Raw genomic sequence first — 18,059 nt, 5'->3', positions numbered from 1 at the left:
ATCAAAAAAAAGAAAAACCCGAAAAAAAAAAAACCTGGAATCAATTTAAAGTTGTAGATTTAGTCAGAAAAAATAAATAAAATGAAGGAGAAGCCGGAGTTCCTACAATAAGACACTCGCTCTGACGTCTCCGGACAGAAAGGTCCATGTAGAATGTAGGACACCCCAGGTGGCCGATGTGCCGAGAGACCATCTAACGGTGCCAGAGATTTTGGAAGATTTTTACTGAGTTCTATGGAAGTTCTTATTCCTGTAGTTCTTCTTTACTCCTTCTCTTCACTTCTCTACTTTCTGGTCTGGACTGGTGGAATCTACACATCAGTTGACCGTGGGATCTTTCTTCGGTCAGATCTAATCATAAACCCCTGAATCCTCGAAGATTGTGAATAACAGTCTGGATCCTGCAGGCTCTGAGCGGCTGCAGTCATTGGTCCACGCTGCTTACTAGTCCTAATGATTATCAGGACCCCATTCTTCCAGGGCTGGATGGAGCCGCAGTCCTCAGGTCGCACAATGAAGGGGCCGATGCCTTCAGACCAATTCTCTGGCTCTCGTATTGGACCAGTTTAAGCCTCCAGGCTCTTCTGCTCAAAACACTTTGTCATCAGACACTTCTAAATACATTTATCCATTTGTCAAGGTGATCTCCGGTGGTGGAAACCGGTTCCCTGGGTCATTTCGGCATATTGCAGCCTCAGCGTGTTACCCGTCATACACAGGGCACAGATGGACACCGCATCCTTCTCCTCATGTATAAAAAGCTTCCGGCTGCTCCACAGTTGTTGGTGGCAATAACCACTGCCCCTCACATCCGATTGTGAGACTGCTCTGCCCATACACAGTGATTGGATGCAAACATTGGGGACCCTCGGGTGGAAAGCCCTCAAAATACAGCTCATCGCACCGTGCACACTTACATGCCAGGTCTGGGCCACTTCCCCTACAAGAGACATTATAACCTGCAGTCTGACATGTGTAACTAACGCCAGCAGCTCCTTCCATCACTACTGCAGGGTTATACGCTTCCGATAGCACGGGATACTGATGCCTTTGTGTTTACTAGTACATTGGAAATCCAAAAATTATACACGGCTGGGAGTTGTAAATTGAGAGCGAACCTAAAGAGCAAGTCCACCTCTAAACACCATATTACAGGTTATATACAGAATGAATCGACCTGAACAGACCAGCAACTATGTAAATACATTTCAAGCCCCATGCAGACAATGAACAAGCAGGGAATGCTGGGAGATATCCGTTGTGAAGCCAGTAGAATAGTGAGTGCAGCTCTGGAGTATAATACAGGATGTAACTCAGGATCAGTATAGGATAAGTAATGTATGTACACAGTGACCCCACCAGCAGAATAGTGAGTGCAGCTCTGGAGTATAATACAGGATGTAACTCAGGATCAGTATAGGATATGTAATGTATGTACACAGTGACCCCACCAGCAGAATAGTGAGTGCAGCTCTGGAGTATAATACAGGATGTAACTCAGGATCAGTACAGGATATGTAATGTATGTACACAGTGACTCCACCAGCAGAATAGTGAGTGCAGCTCTGGAGTATAATACAGGATGTAACTCAGGATCAGTACAAGATAAGTAATGTAATGTATGTACACAGTGACTCCACCAGCAGAATAGTGAGTGCAGCTCTGGAGTATAATACAGGATATAACTCAGGATCAGTACAGGATAAGTAATGTATGTACACAGTGACTCCACCAGCAGAATAGTGAGTGCAGCTCTGGAGTATAATACAGGAGGTAACTCAGGATCAGTACAGGATAAGTAATGTAATGTATGTACACAGGGACTCCACCAGCAGAATAGTGAGTGCAGCTCTGGAGTATAATACAGGATGTAACTCAGGATCAGTACGGGATAAGTAATGTAATGTATGTACACAGTGACTCCACCAGCAGAATAGTGAGTGCAGCTCTGGAGTATAATACAGGATATAACTCAGGATCAGTACAGGATAAGTAATGTAATGTATGTACACAGTGACTCCACCAGCAGAATAGTGAGTGCAGCTCTGGAGTATAATGCAGGATGTAACTCTGGATCAGTACAGGATAAGTAATGTATGTACACAGTGACTGCAGCAGCAGAATAGTGAGTGCAGCTATGGAGTATAATACAGGATGTAACGCAGGATAAGTAATGTATGTACACAGTGACTCCACCAGCAGAATAGTGAGTGCAGCTCTGGAGTATAATGCAGGATGTAACTCTGGATCAGTACAGGATAAGTAATGTATGTACACAGTGACTGCAGCAGCAGAATAGTGAGTGCAGCTCTGGAGTATAATACAGGATATAACTCAGGATCAGTACAGGATAAGTAATGTATGTACACAGTGACTCCACCAGCAGAATAGTGAGTGCAGTTCTGGAGTATAATACAGGATATAACTCAGGATCAGTACAGGATAAGTTATGTAATGTATGTACACAGTGACTCCACCAGCAGAATAGTGATTGCAGCTCTGGAGTATAATACAGGATATAACTCAGGATCAGTACAGGATAAGTAATGTAATGTATGTACACAGTGACTCCACCAGCAGAATAGTGATTGCAGCTCTGGAGTATAATACAGGATATAACTCAGGATCAGTACAGGATAAGTAATGTAATGTATGTACACAGTGACTCCACCAGCAGAATAGTGATTGCAGCTCTGGAGTATAATACAGGATATAACTCAGGATCAGTACAGGATAAGTAATGTATGTACACAGTGACTCCACCAGCAGAATAGTGAGTGCAGTTCTGGAGTATAATACAGGATATAACTCAGGATCAGTACAGGATAAGTAATGTAATGTATGTACACAGTGACTCCACCAGCAGAATAGTCAGTGCAGCTCTGGAGTGGGTGGAGTAGGACGTGTGGAGAGAGCTGCTGAGACTAACGTGCAGGCCTTGGATCCAGGGACTTTCCTTATCCTATCTGCCAAGGCCTCATACCATCTGCCTGGGCTTGGAAAGTACCCTGAGGGGGGTTCCATCCTAGGATGGAGCCTCAGACCTCTACCTCCCGGAGGATGCCAGCGGGGGGTAGAGGGTCATCCCAGCTGGCTGGGAATATGCAAACAGTCGCGGGGGTGAGGAGATCATCTCGGGGCAAGGCTGTCCTGGCTCCCCCTGAGGCTGGAACCCTGGATAAGGGTATGGAGACGCGGTCCGGCAGGGTGATCGAGGTGTTGTCGTCTGGAGAAGGACCAGCACCGTCCGGACATTTGGATGACGGTCGTGTGGAGGAATGGGGACAGCTGAGGACCGGAGAGACGGTGGAGAACTTCAGCTCCCGTCTGGCTATGCGGTTGGAGGAGTATCGGGACCTCAGGAAGTCGCTGCAACGGCTCCGTGCGGACTTGGCGGTCGCCAGAGGAAGGGCTGCAAAATGCACAGGAGGTAAGAGGTCCCGATACCGTTTAAATGTGAAATCCTTGTTGGAGGAAATAAAAGAAGTGGAAGAGAGACGTGAGGAGATTTTGGCAGGCGGAGGGGTGTTTGGAGAAAAGTTAAAAAACGAAGAGAGGTTTGCCGAGATGGCAGCACCTATAAAAATAGAAAGTATGGAGGAAGATACAGCAAAGGAAAATGTGGGGGAGAAAATGGAGCATGAGAATGTAAAGTCCAGAGAAGGCTCAGATTCTGAGGCACCCAGGAGCAGTGAGGAGGAGGAGGGTGGACTCACAGCTGGGAGAAATCAGGAGTGTTTTGAAAATGACAGTGAGCGGCCTCCAGGATTACTCCCACAGATCCGTAATGTGGAGTCGCCGGTATCCTTCCAGGGATTTTTTTTCGGTGCGGAGTTACCCGCAGAGGAGGAAAAGCAAAAGAAAAAAAAATTTAAGAAGAAAAACAAGGAAAAGGAAAAAAAATCTGCTAAAGGTTCATTTAAAATGGTGTATACAGCAAGATCCTTCCTGTGCTCTGAGCCTGATGAAAGTCAGGATCAGAGCGCAGGTCCCGCAAGACCCCCAGCTCAAGCCTCTGCAGTGGGGCTGGAGCGGGAATGCGGGGAGAGTGTTACGGGTCCGGCATTAGAACACGTGGTGGTCAAAATGGCGCCGGACGCCAACCCCTGCAAAGGGGGCGGTACTGGTGGCCTGGTGACGCCAGGGGGTGTGTCCCCGTGTCCGGTGAATGGCGAGCCCGGGAAACTGGTCTTTGATGCGAGTCAGGGGTCGGGAGAACGGGTAAACCAGAAACCGGATGTGGTGTCTGAAAGCCGGAAGTCTGTCGGTGTCGCAGTAAAGCCGTCAGACATTCCGGACAAGGGCGGTCACAGAGGGGGCTCCGGCTCTGTTGGCCACTCCTCTGTGGGAGGGGGGAGTGGTCCGGCGCCGGAGGCGGCTCCAGTGACGTCAGTGGCTCCTTCGTCCGCATCGCTGAAAAGTGGTGTAGGCGACAAGGGGGCTGCTGGCGTCGGGGGCGACGGTGGCCCCTTTCCCAAAAATGTTCAGCACTTAGAACAGATGGAGGTTAATGAGGCGGAGGGCACAGTGGGGACACCGCTTTCTAACATCTGGTGGCGTCCCTGCAAAGGTGCCTGATGATGCGGAGACTGAAGCAGTGTCTACCCACACAAAAAGTACAGAAAAAATACATAACATAGAACCAGGCCTGGCCAGAAGGATGACTGCAGGGGGACCTGGTGGGTTAAATGAAAAAGTTGCGGCTGTGGATGTGGAAACTGCTGGGGGTATGCAGGTGTCTGTAAATAAAGTTGCTGGAGTGTCTGCTGGTAATGGGGTGTTGAGTGCTGTGTCTGTGGGTGGTGGGGATGGGGTATCAACCAGGGGCAATGGGCCTGGCGCTCCTCTTGCTGTGACATCCGGCAGGTCTTATGCTGGTGTGGCAGCGGGGGGACAGCGGGCCCACCCACCTTCATCCTCAAGGTCCGGGGACGGTAACTTGCAACAACGTCTCTTGGACGCTTTAAGAGAGGGAAAGCAAACCCTAACCATAGGGGGAGTGCAGAAGGACCTGTCTTTCTGGATAGACAGATATGGTCTAAATGCCTTCCGAGAGCAACGAGGAGATCAGTGGTCGCTCCCAACAGCCGGGCAGGCTGTAGCCAGGAGGAATGTGGTCCGTCTCCGGTGGCGTGGCAATGATGCGTGCCCTCCCAGAAAGAGGGTGGTGGAGCTGCTGCTGGGGATGGGCTTCAAGGCGAGTGACATCTTTGCCTTGATACATCCTCATGGCTCGGTCGAGTTCGACATCAGCTTTGTTCACCTAGGGGGCCTTGAGGTCTTCTGGGGGAACTACGAGCTGGTGAAGGACGAGCCTGGCTGGCGAGACTTTGCTGCACAAGCAATTTCTCGCCAAAGTGGTCCCAAGAGAGTGACCGTTCTTACCCGTAACGAGTCACTCTCTTGTATAGATATCATGACCTGGTTGGGAAGGTACGGAGAGGTAGTAGAGATGCCACGGAAGAACATGGATGAGTTTGGCATCTGGTCAGGGGCCTGGACGTTCATGGTTAAATTAAAGCGTCTGGGACAGACGGTGTCCCACATACCATCGTCTGCTTTCCTGGGAAGAGATCGGATCCTTGTCTTCTACCAGGGGCAGCCGAAGTTGTGTCACCGGTGTGGCGACCCCTCACATTTGAGTGCAGGCTGCAAGGTGCAGAAGTGTGCTCATTGTGGGGGGATTGGTCATCTAGCCGCATCGTGTGACCGTATTCGCTGCAACCTGTGTGGTGACTTAGGTCACCCGTTCAGTCGGTGTCCTCGCTCTGTTGTCAATGCTTGTTCCAAACCTGCAGAGGATGAGAGGAGGGAGGCCTCCGTGGGTGAGGGTGCGGGCAGGGATGATGGGGCACAGGGGCAAGGGAAGAATGCAAAGAAGGGTCCCCCTTCTCGCCAGAGAAGGGCGGAGAAGCGAAGGAAGGAGAGGATTCGGAGGGCGCTCCAGGAAACTGGGACGACCTCTGATTCGGATCTGGATGCCCCCCCTGAAGCTGATGCCCCTGGGGAGGTCGAATTGAACAAGGAGATGAGGAGGATCCAAAGGGAGCAGAGGGCTGAGGACTCTCAGTCCTCCCACTATGAAAGTGTGGGAGAGGAAGAGAGGACTCAGCCTACAGCAAAAGGGACACCGGGCAAAACCCAAGGGCCAAATACATCTGGCCCCGCCCTGGCCCAGGAAGGTAAATCCTGTACCCCCCTGGTGCGCTCTACTAATCGATACCATGCTCTCGTGGACATTCCAGCCTCTCATACTAAGAGGGAGGGCATGGTAGGGCACCCTAGAGTCGTTGAGCCTCCCCTGCTGCAGGGGCCGTTGCCCCCAGAGGGGGAGGTTGACCCGGTACTTGGGGATGAAGATGGGAATAGGGTGGTGAATATGGACTCCTCAGTTTGCAAGAAGCGAGGCAAAGAAGGGGGGTCCTCATCAGATAGAGGGGGGGGTGGGAAGAAGAAAGCCGTCTAACTCAAACATCCATGATGGCGGCACCCACTCCGTTGACGCTGGCATCAATTAACGTTGCCAGCATTAAGTCAGATAGGGCGAGATTTGCAGCCTTTGATTTTCTTGGCCGAGTTGAAGCCGACATTTAGTTTTTACAGGAGACCAGGCTGTCACTTTTGGCAGACGTCGTTAAATCTAGGAGGGAGTGGCGACGCGGGCCCTCCTACTGGTCTCTTGCGGCTGAGCCCTATAGCGGAGTGGCGGTCCTTTTCACCGCACCGGTAAAATGCCGACGGATGATTGAGTTAGAAATGGGGAGGTGCTTGATCTTAGATGTCCTCATGAGGGGACAGGAATTAAGATTAATCAATATATACGGACCCCAGAGCAAATGGGACCGTAAAAGTCTCTTCATGAGGATTAAGCCTTTCCTTTTTTCAGGTCGACAAGTTATCTTTGGAGGGGACTTCAATACTGTCGTGAGGCCCCGAGATAGAGGAGGTTCCGGAGATAAAAAATTGACCTATGATAGTGTAGCATTAAAAAATATAGTTAGCGATGCTCGCCTGGTGGATATCCACATCAGGCATACCCCAGGCCACTCGGGTTTCACCTATCGTAGAGGTAGTTGTAGGTCTAGCATAGACAGGTTTTTTTTGAAGGAGGAAGCCATCTCTTCACCAGTGTCCGTTGTTGAGGTGGAGTTCCGATCACTGTATGATTATTTTCTCTTTGAACATTGCAGAGTCCCTCCAGATGGGAAGAGGTATATGGAGGCTGAATTCTACTCTCTTGGAAGAAGCGGAGATAAGACAGGCCTTTGAGGATTTTCTTCAGAGCCAGGTACCTTTGTTGGATCTCAGTGGTACTAAGTCTGAGTGGTGGGAGTTGTTTAAAGTCCGGGTGGCAGGATTTTTCCGCAGGCTCTCGAGCCTCAGGTCCATGAGTAGGTACCGCCTATATCAGGAACTGAGGAGGAAACTCGAACATCTGGTCTCAACCGGGGGTAGTGGGGAGGAGATCTCCGTGGTGAAAGCTTTGCTCAGGAGGTGTCAGTATGATAGGCACACATCTTTAGTTCTTGAGAGGGATTTCGGGAGGTACCGCTCGCCCGACCCCTACAGGAACTGTAAGATGTCAGTGAGTCGTAAGGTTGTGACAGGACTGATTGATAGTACAGGATCTCTGAAGAGATCCAAATCAGGGATCTTGGAGGTCGTCAGATCCTTCTACTCGCACCTCTTGGGGAAGCAAGATCCAAACCGAGACGAGATGTCGGCTTTCCTGGCTGAAACCATCCCTGAGCCAGGGGTAGACCCCTCTCTCGGTGTTTTGATAGACTCGATCAAGGAAGAGGAAGTGGGATTGGCGATTGATGGGCTTGCCCTCAAAAAATCGCCAGGGCCGGATGGCTTAACATCCGAGTTTTATAAGACTTTTAAAGGAACCCTAGTTCCCCTCTTGACTGAGGTGTTTAATGAGTGCCTTTCCTCGGGTACTTTGCCAATGTCAATGAGGAGGTCGGCCTTGATCGTTTTATCGAAGGGTAAAGACTCGACCCGTATTGAGAATTGGCGTCCCATAGCGCTGCTCAATACGGACAGAAAGGTTCTCGCAAAGGTGCTGTTTAATCGGCTGGTGAAGTTTGCATCCCGGCTCCTTTCGCCGGTCCAGCATTGCTCTGTTCCAGGCCGCAGCACAATTAGTGCTGTCCTCAGTGTCAGAGAGGCAGTGGAGCAGGGAAATTCTGGTCGGTGGGAGGGGTACATCCTGTCCTTGGACCAGGCCAAGGCTTTTGACCGGGTGGACCACGAGTACCTCTGGTCGGTCCTTCTGAGGTACGGCCTACCGGGGGGGTTTGTCAATTGGCTACAGACCTTATACACTGGGGCTGAGACTTTTGCGCTGGTGAACGGTTGGGTTGGAACCCCCTTTGAGGTTGGGTCTGGTGTCCGCCAGGGTTGTCCCTTGAGCCCTTTGCTATATGCGTTCGCAATTGATCCTTTTCTTAAAAGGATCGATCGTGGGCCATTGGCGGGAGTCGGGGCCGGCCTGGAGGGGCCGGAGGCCACTCAGAGGGTGGTTGCGTACGCAGACGACGTCTCCATTTTTGTCTCCTCGAGAGGGGAGGCAGAGTGGGTGATGTCGGAAGTGGAGCGTTACTCATTGGCATCTGGGTCCAAGATCAACCGGGATAAGTGCAAAAGTCTCTGGCTGGGAGGAGGAGATCCTGGTTTTGATCTCCCGGACACCCTTCCAGAGCCTCAGGGGTCTGCTAAGATCTTAGGAGTCGAATTTGGCCCGGGTGATTACCCAAAGAAGAACTGGGAGGATAGGCTGAATCTAGTTGCCCAGAAGGTCGACCAATGGAAGGGTTGGTCCTTAACCCTGAGGGAAAGGGTTCACTTGGCCAAGGCCTACCTGGTGCCCATGTTGCTTTACCTGGGCAGTGTGTGCATCTTGCCAGAACCTCTCTGGACTCGGGTCTATAGCCTGTTCTTCCAGCTGTTATGGGGGAACAGGCTCAACCTAATCAAGAGGGAGGTTACTTACCTACCAAGGACACTAGGCGGGTTAGGTATGGTTAACCCGGTGGTGTTCCTAGTGAACACCTTTGTTAAGATCAACCTGGCAAACCTCTGGCAAGAGAGGGCTCCTTGGTGGATATCCTCCTGCAGGGGGTGGTTTCGGCCTTTCTTCCAGGAATGGGAGAGAGGAGGGCAAGTGAAAGACCTGCGTACACCTCACGGACATCTCCCGGCTTATGCCACCCTGGTGCTGAAGATTGTTCGCCGGTGGGGTCTGGAGGTGTGGGAGATCAGGACCATGTCGAGAAAATTTCTTGACAGGAGGGTCCTGATGACCCACTTCCAGAAGCCCCTGGCGCTCAAAGACTGCCCAAGTAGTGACCTCGGGGTGGGATTAAAACTTTTAAATTCAGCGAGGATTCCCCAGAAGTTTTGGCATCTGGCTTGGCGTTGCTTCCATGGGAGACTGTATGTGAGGGACAATCTAAAGTGCAGAAGCTCTGATGATCGGGATTGCCCCCGGGAGGAGTGTGGCGGAGTGCTGGAAAGCATGGAGCATTTCCTGCTTCATTGCCCTTTCAATACAGAGGTATACAAAAGGGTGGGAGCCTCCATTGGTTGGCCAGGCCTAACCAGCCTCTCCTATGCTGGGTGGGCCTATGGAGTGTTCGGAGACCTCGGTGGTAGGGACCATTGCACCTTGTTTCTAGTCAGTATAGTGGTCAGGCACTTTATGTGGAATGCACGATGTCTAGTTTCTACCCAGAAGAAAATCCTCCTAGTGGATGAGGTTGTTAGCAATATCATGGGTGACCTGGTGAAGGTGCATTCTTTGGAGGTTGGCAGATTGGGAGCATCCAAAGCCTCTCGTCTTTGGAGGGGCTTTTCCTTTAGGGTGCCTTAATGTGTCTGCCTTCATGAGGGAGGGGGGGGGTCGTCACCGGTGCTCAACTGGAGGTGGGGGTCTGCGTTCCGCTGAGGCACCAAAAAAAAAAAATATAGCGATAGGGCTCGGAATAAGGGAAAGGTGAGGGTCAGCATAGGGTCAGCTTTCAATAGGGTCAAGAAAGGGCTAGTAATAGGGTAAGGAGATAGGGCAAGCGATAGGGAGGGTGCAGCGGTGGACGTGGTACCTTGGCCTCTGGGGGGGTGCTGGGGGGGGCTTTCCCTTCTCTCTATCTGGTAATGGGCTAGGTAAGCACTGGAAGATTTTTGTTTTGTTTAGGATTGAAATGGCAGGAAAAAGGTTTACAAGCGACCGAACTTGGTGCTTTCGGGTACGGTGTATTTTGTATATGGTTTGGTATTTGGACAAGTTGGTGACGTGTATTGTATTATATTGTAGAAATGTTGTTAGAATAGGGATAGACTTAAGGGGGTTAATAGATAGGTTGGGAGGGGGTCGGGGGGGGGGGTTTGCCTGACCCAGCCCCGGACTATGCGGACATGGGAGGACATGGGGCGGGGGGCTGGGCTGGGGTGTTGGGTGTGGTGGTTGGGGCCAGCATCTGGACTATGCGGACGTGAGAGGACATGAGGCGAGATGCTGGCTGGGGTGGTGGAGTTTAGGTAAGAAGGGTAAGGTTAGGGAAAGTCAGGATGTGTATAGTGTGTTTAAAAAAAAAAAAAAAAAAAAAATATTATAAAAATAAAAAATTAGAAAAAAAAAAAAAAACAATTGGGATTAGTATTATTATATTTTGGATTTTTTTGGTTATTATTATTATTATTTTATTATTATTATTATGTTGTTTGATTATTATTATCATTATTATGTTGTTTCTTTAGGCCCTCGGGTGACGCGGGTCGGGGGATTTTCTGTTGGTACTTTTGATTACGTTTATATGATGTTTGTATATATATTCTAGTTATTGTTTAGTTTCGGATGAAGTGTAGATGTAAGTATATAAGAGTGGGGTGTATGTGGCCGGGTCTGGTATCGTTTTCTCTTCTCATATACAGAGATGTATATAAGAAAATTTGTTTATAAGAATTGGGTTGTGACTTTTTGGTTATATGGAATTAGTTATGTATTTGTTTTTCAGTTTATGTTTTGTAAATTTATATAAAATAAAGAGATACAGGATATAACTCAGGATCAGTACAGGATAAGTTATGTAATGTATGTACACAGTGACTCCACCAGCAGAATAGTGAGTGCAGCTCTGGAGTATAATACAGGATGTAACTCAGGATCAGTACAGGATAAGTAATGTAATGTATGTACACAGTGACTCCACCAGCAGAATAGTGAGTGCAGCTCTGGAGTATAATACAGGATGTAACTCAGGATCAGTACAGGATAAGTAATGTAATGTATGTACACAGTGACTCCACCAGCAGAATAGTGAGTGCAGCTCTGGAGTATAATACAGGATATAACTCAGGATCAGTACAGGATAAGTTATGTAATGTATGTACACAGTGACTCCACCAGCAGAATAGTGAGTGCAGCTCTGGAGTATAATACAGGATGTAACTCAGGATCAGTACAGGATAAGTAATGTACACAGTGACTCCACCAGCAGAATAGTGAGTGCAGCTCTGGAGTATAATACAGGATATAACTCAGGATCAGTACAGGATAAGTTATGTAATGTATGTACACAGTGACTCCACCAGCAGAATAGTGAGTGCAGCTCTGGAGTATAATACAGGATGTAACTCAGGATCAGTACAGGATAAGTAATGTATGTACACAGTGACTCCACCAGCAGAATAGTGAGTGCAGCTCTGGAGTATAATACAGGATGTAACTCAGGATCATATTTGTTAAACTACCTATTTAGATATATTGACCGAGCGCGCACGCACACAAAAAAATAGGACGTCTGATTTTTCACGGACCCTTCACACGCTCCGTTGAAACAACGGCCGTGTGAACTGCCCCATTAAAATACGTGAGTCCGTGTGACGGCCGTCCTCTACGTTGGTCTGAATTTGGCCTAAAGTTGCAGCTTGATCTCTTTAAAGGTTTGGAGAACATGACACAGAACGACGACCTCAGAAGGGATCCGAGCAAGGAGGCATAAGGGACTCTATGCTTGTCCCTTAGTTTTATGGTGGCAGACGCCTTTTCTGCAGCGCCGGCAAGTCTGGGGTGGAAGGGAAGCCCACCTGTAGAGAGTAAGGGACGTTTTGGTGTGAAAAGCCCGCAGAGCATTTAGTAAGCCAGGTGAAAGGGGTGGGTGGTGAGCGGTAGAGAAGGGGCAGCTAGGTAGTTAGTCCGCTAGGAGAACAGAGATCGCGACACTACGCTCTGAGAAGGGCGGATTGAGTTGGTTAGCCAAAGTGAGCAAACCACGAGCCATATGGCAGGGTGACCTTGCTAATGGGGAACACGAGCCGTACGGCAGGTTCTCAGGTAAGATCACGGCCCTGGTAGCTGACCAGGATGGCTAACTGTTCCCGGATGGGACCTACCGATGGCAGGCGGGCCTGGTCGGTCTTGCAGTAGGAGGGCCGGGGGAAGCCATACCCCGGCTCAGAGTTTGGTGTTGTGATTGGTCGGGCGCCCCTTATCATGGTTTGTTTATTTGATTAATAAAGCTGGCTGAGATGTGTGGTTATTGCTGGGGGTGGTCAAAGAGTCTAAGGGGTGATCGCATGTCACAGCCTGTCTCCAGCAGCAGCGGGCAGGGATCCCGCCAGTCCTGATCTCCAGGTCCCAACATGTCCTGTTCTGCGCCACGATGAGGTATCAATCTCTAAACTTCTGGGAGGATTTACAAAAATCATGAGAGTATTTATAGCAATGTTATGGGGAAACCACTGTGAGCTCCGCTTCCTTTAGCGGCTTCTGACCCCAGGCCGCGTCAACAACTTCTGCTTTATATTTGACATTAAGAAATCGTCAATAAGGCTAAAAATAAACCTTAAGTGCACGTTAAATAGTTAAACAGATGCGGAGACGTTGTAGACGTGGAATGTGACGGGTCAGCGCTGCGGCTCGATCACAAGGTGCAGCGCGCTCATCACTCGCTAAATACACGGCTTTCTATTAGGGAAAATTGTCCACATCTATAAAAGGCGCATTTTGAAGTTTTGCGTTGAGCGCACAGATCACATATAGGAGGCAGGACAAGGTGAAGCAGACATTCATGGAACATGCCAGAAATATAAAGGACCGGCAGCTCGAAACGTTCTTGTTCTATGAAGAAATGGTAGAGAGACTGTCGTAGAGCTGCCCAAGAACGGCGACTACGAAGAAGAGAGCCAGATATGCCCCAACGCACGACACCCTGGACAATGAGGCCACCGTCCGCCCGGCTATGTGCTGCATACTTTCAGGCCTCAGGTAACGGCAGAGCCGCACTGTGTCGCTGTATGATGCTCCGTCAGGTGCCGTATGGGGAAGCTGCCCCCCTCCCCCACAGCAATGGTTTCTTATTCCTCATACACACAGAGTCCGGTGGAGCAGCCACAATTGCGTTCGTCAGATTTTTACGGAATCCGAAAGAAAAACTACAATATGCGTCTGTATGAAATCATCGGATACAGAGGTGCAGTATAAACGCTATGCACCGGCAGCCCTATTACACTCCATACATTAAAGAGCCGTAATACGGCCGAGCGCATGACTCATCTATTCATCATAGTAATAAGGCCTCATGAACACTTCCGTCAGCCGTTGTACGGCCGCTACTGACTGTTCTGTGAATCACGGGCCGCACGTGGATGGCTTCCGCGTGCAGTCCGTTGTTTCACGGACAAAATCAATAGAAAGGCCGAGACTGTTCCGTCAAAAACGGGCAGGAGTAGGAGCTGTCCTATTTGTGACGGAACGGCCGCACGGTTCCGTTAAAACAACAGAAGTCTGCATGGCCCCATTGTAATGAATGTGTCAGGGGGCAATCAGTTAAAAACAACGGATAACACCCTGACGAAAAACCGTGCGGCCGTTCCGTCACAAATAGGACAGCTCCTACTCCTGCTCGTTTTTGATGGAACAGTCTCGGCCTTTTCATTGATTTTGTCCGTGAAACAACGGACTGTACACGGAAGCCATCCACGTGCGGCCCGTGTTTCACAGAACCGTCATTAGGGGACGTACAATGGCTAACGGAAGTGTTCATGCAGCCTAAGGCCTCATGCACACGACCGTATCCATCAATCACTTCAGAGTGTCACTCGCGAGTCGCCCGCAAATCGCGGGCCGTGCACATGGTCGTATCCATTATTTTCTATGAGACTGGAACGCAGAACACGACTGTAATAAGACATGTCCGTTCTTTCTGCGGACCGTGGAGACCACAGTCGTGTGCATGGCCCCATAGAAATGAAAGGGGCCGCAATTCTCCCATGAATTGTCAGTGGAATTGCAGTCGCAAAAGCACGTTCGTGTGCATGGAGCCTAACAAGAACGACCTAAAAGTAACGAATGATTTGGTATGATGGGTACGCACTGGGTCATAGAGGTGGGTATGTATTGGGGCACACAGGTGGGTATGTATTGGGGCACACAGGTGGGTACGCATTGGGGCATACAGGTGGGTATGCATTGGGGCACACAGATGGGTATGTATTGGGGCACACAGATGGGTATGTATTGGGGCACACAGATGGGTATGTATTGGGGCACACAGATGGGTATGTATTGGGGCACACAGATGGGTATGTATTGGGGCACGGCACATCAAGGTTGCATTTGTTTCTGGACATATGTTATCTGTTTGTTGCCTCTCACCCGGGCTTCTTTGCACTTCTGAAACTTTCTGTGATTATTTATTACTGATCTGCCCATCATCTACGGCAACCAGCACGTTCCACTTTATCTAGGACGTGTGTCTAGAAGTTTTGGACATACGCCGTCATATTTCACTTTATGCGACGCACTCGTCACTGGTCCTTATGTAGTTGCATGATCTATAGCTGATGTTAGATTTAAATACTATTGCATGCCTTTCTAGTTATCTATATACTAGCATGGATACAATTGTGACAACCCCTCAGCTGTGAGAAGTATTAGGTCAGAACAAGTTTTAGATGTGAACACAAGTATCTCACTAGCAGTAGGACTTCCCATAACCTAAAATATATTCTGATCCAGGAGCAGACGATTTACATCACATTGCGAGTCCGCAGGAACCCCCACTGGTGGTGCAGACTGCGCCTTCTCATCTCCTCCACGAAGAGAGACAAATGGTACAAGGGGAGCGCAGGAAAGAAGCACAAACTGTAGAGAGAGCGCTCAGCGACCGTCCTCCAGGGTCAGGACAGACACCAGGACTGGCAGAATCTACCCATTTATTCCATATTCTGAATCCTGACAAGGGCGATATCCACCGCAGTAGTGTACGTGACAGAAGCTGCTGTATTCTCCCTGTCCCGGCCGCAGGGTGACGGATGGAGGCGTCCTGAACAAGGTTAAATGTCTCCCACAAACAAAGAATATTACAGGAGCAACAGTGTGGAGCGAGAGTCTATTCATCTGTTCTATTGTCCCCCTCTCCTCGCCATGAAATGTCTGACAACAGAGAACAATAGATTGTATTCACCTGTCCTACAGTCATCCTCCCCCAGCCTGACATGTCTGATAACAGAGAACAATAGATTGTATTCACCTGTCCTACAATCATCCTCCCCCAGCCTGACATGTCTGATAACAGAGAACAATAGATTGTATTCACCTGTCCTACAATCATCCTCCCCCAGCCTGACATGTCTGATAACAGAGAACAATAGATTGTATTCACCTGTCCTACAATCATCCTCCCCCAGCCTGACATGTCTGATAACAGAGAACAATAGATTGTATTCACCTGTCCTACAGTCATCCTCTCCCCAGCCTGACATGGCTGATAATAGAGAACAATAGATTGTATTCACCTGTCCTACAGTCATCCTCCCCCAGCCTGACATGTCTGATAACAGAGAACAATAGAATGTATTCACCTGTCCTACAGTCATCCTCTCCTGGATTAGCTGATAACAGAGAACAATAGATTGCTTTAAAGCACACAGCAAATGTAGATGATTTAGACTTTAGATTTCAGCTCATGTTTGCTGCTTCGTTATCGGATAATGATCATAGTAACCAGACTGCTCATTTCATTGGTTGCGATCGGTAAAAAAATTTTGCCCCTCATACTGAACTCAATACCCCATAATGACAAGGTGAAAACAGAATTTTATAAACTTTTACAAATTTATTAAAAACTCAAATTTGGAATGGACATAAGTATTCAGACGCTTTGCTATGACATTAAATTTAGCTCCGGGGTCTCCCGTTTCTCTAGATCATCTATTAAATGCTTCTTTACTTTGATTGGATCCACCTGTGGTAAATTCATTTGATTGGACATGATTTGGAAAGACACGCCCCTGTCTATATAAGGTCACACAGCTGACAATGTATATCAGAGCAGAAACCATGCTAGGAGGAGGAAAGAACTGCCTGTAGAGCTCAGAGAGAGGATTGTGTGGAGGAGCAGATCTGGAGAATGGTACAAAAAAACATTTCTGCTGCACCGAAAGTTCCCAGAAGCTCAGTGGCCTCCATAATTCTTAAATGAAAGAAGTTTGGAACCACCGGGACTCTTCCTAGAGCTGTCCGCCCCACCAAACTAAGTATTCAGGGGAGAAGGGCCCCAAAACCAAATGATCACTCTGACTGAGCTCCAAAGATCCTGTGTGCAGATGGGAAAAACTTCCAGAAGGTCGACCGTCACTGCAGCACTCAAACAATCTGGGCTTTATGGCAGAGTGGCCAGAAAGAAGCCTCACCTCAGTAAAAGACACATGAAAGCAGCCTGAAGATTGCGAAAAAAACACCTAAAGGAGTCCTAGGGTATGTTCACACGGCTTATTTACGCATGTAATTCGGGCGTTTTACGCCTGGAATTACGTACGAAAATACGGCTTGAAAGCGTTGACAAACATCTGCCCATTGAAAGCAATGGGCTGACGTTTGTCTGTTCACACGAGGCGTATATTTACACGTCACTGTCAAAAGACGGCGCCTAAATAGACACCCGCGCCCGTGTCATGTCACTTCTTCAGACGTAAATGGAGCCGTTCTCCACGGACTCCATGGAAAACCAGCTCCAGTTACGTCCGTAATGGACGCGGCGTTGAAGCGCCTGCACATGCCGTTACGGCTGAAATGACGGGGCTGTTTTCTCCTGGAAACAGCCCCGTAATTTCGGCCGTTACGGACGCTGCCGTGTGAACATACCCTTAGACTGTGAGAGACAAGATTCTGTGGTCTGATGAAACCAAGATTTAATTTTTGGCCTCAATTCTAAGCATCACGTCTGGAGGAAACCAGTCACTGCTCATCACCTACCCAATACCATCCCTACAATGAAGCATGGTGGTGGTGGTGGGTGCAGCGTCATGTCAGGGGGAAACCAGTCACTGCTCATCACCTGCCCAATACCATCCCTACAATGAAGCATGGTGGTGGTGGTGGCGGTGGGTGCAGCGTCATGTCAGGGGGAGACCAGTCGCTGCTCATCACCTGCCCAATACCATCCCTACAATGAAGCGTGGTGGTGGTGGTGGCGGTGGGTGCAGCGTCATGTCAGGGGGAGACCAGTCGCTGCTCATCACCTGCCCAATCCCATCCCTACAATGAAGCGTGGTGGTGGTGGTGGTGGCGGTGGGTGCAGTGTCATGTCAGGGGGAGACCAGTCGCTGCTTATCACCTGCCCAATACCATCCCTACAATGAAGCATGGTGGTGGTGGTAGTGGTGGAGGTGGTGGCAGTGTCATGCTGTGGGGGTGTTTTTCAGCGGCTGGGACAGGGAGACTGTTGAGGGAAAGATGAATGAAGCAAAGTACAGAGATATTCTTCATGAAAACCTGATCCAGAGTGCTCTGGACCTCAGACTGGGCCGAAGGTTCACCTTCCAACAAGACAACGGCCCTAAGCACACAGCCAAGACAACACAGGAGTGGCTCAGGGACAGCTCTGTGAATGTCCTTCGGTGGCCCAACCAGAGCCCTATCGAACATCTCTGGAGAGACCTGAAAATTTCTGTCCACCGACGTCACCATCCAACCTGACAGAGCTGAGAGGATCTGCAGGGAAGAATGGCAGAAAATCCCCAAATCCAGCAGTGCAAACCTTGTGGTATCAAAC

At 49.3% G+C, this 18,059-nt stretch overlaps 1 protein-coding gene across 9 annotated transcripts in view; it reads right to left on the bottom strand.

Annotated features, from left to right (window-relative positions):
• The window catches only part of ARHGAP32 (Rho GTPase activating protein 32), a 523,871-nt gene that overhangs the window by 182,620 nt on the left and 323,192 nt on the right, over positions 1–18,059 (bottom strand). The window lies entirely within an intron of this gene.

The sequence above is a fragment of the Rhinoderma darwinii genome, chromosome 10 (assembly GCF_050947455.1).
Source record: "Rhinoderma darwinii isolate aRhiDar2 chromosome 10, aRhiDar2.hap1, whole genome shotgun sequence".
Taxonomy (NCBI): Eukaryota; Metazoa; Chordata; class Amphibia; order Anura; family Rhinodermatidae; genus Rhinoderma; species Rhinoderma darwinii.
Note: the sequence above shows the minus strand (reverse complement) of the source record. Positions and strands in the feature narration are given on the sequence as shown.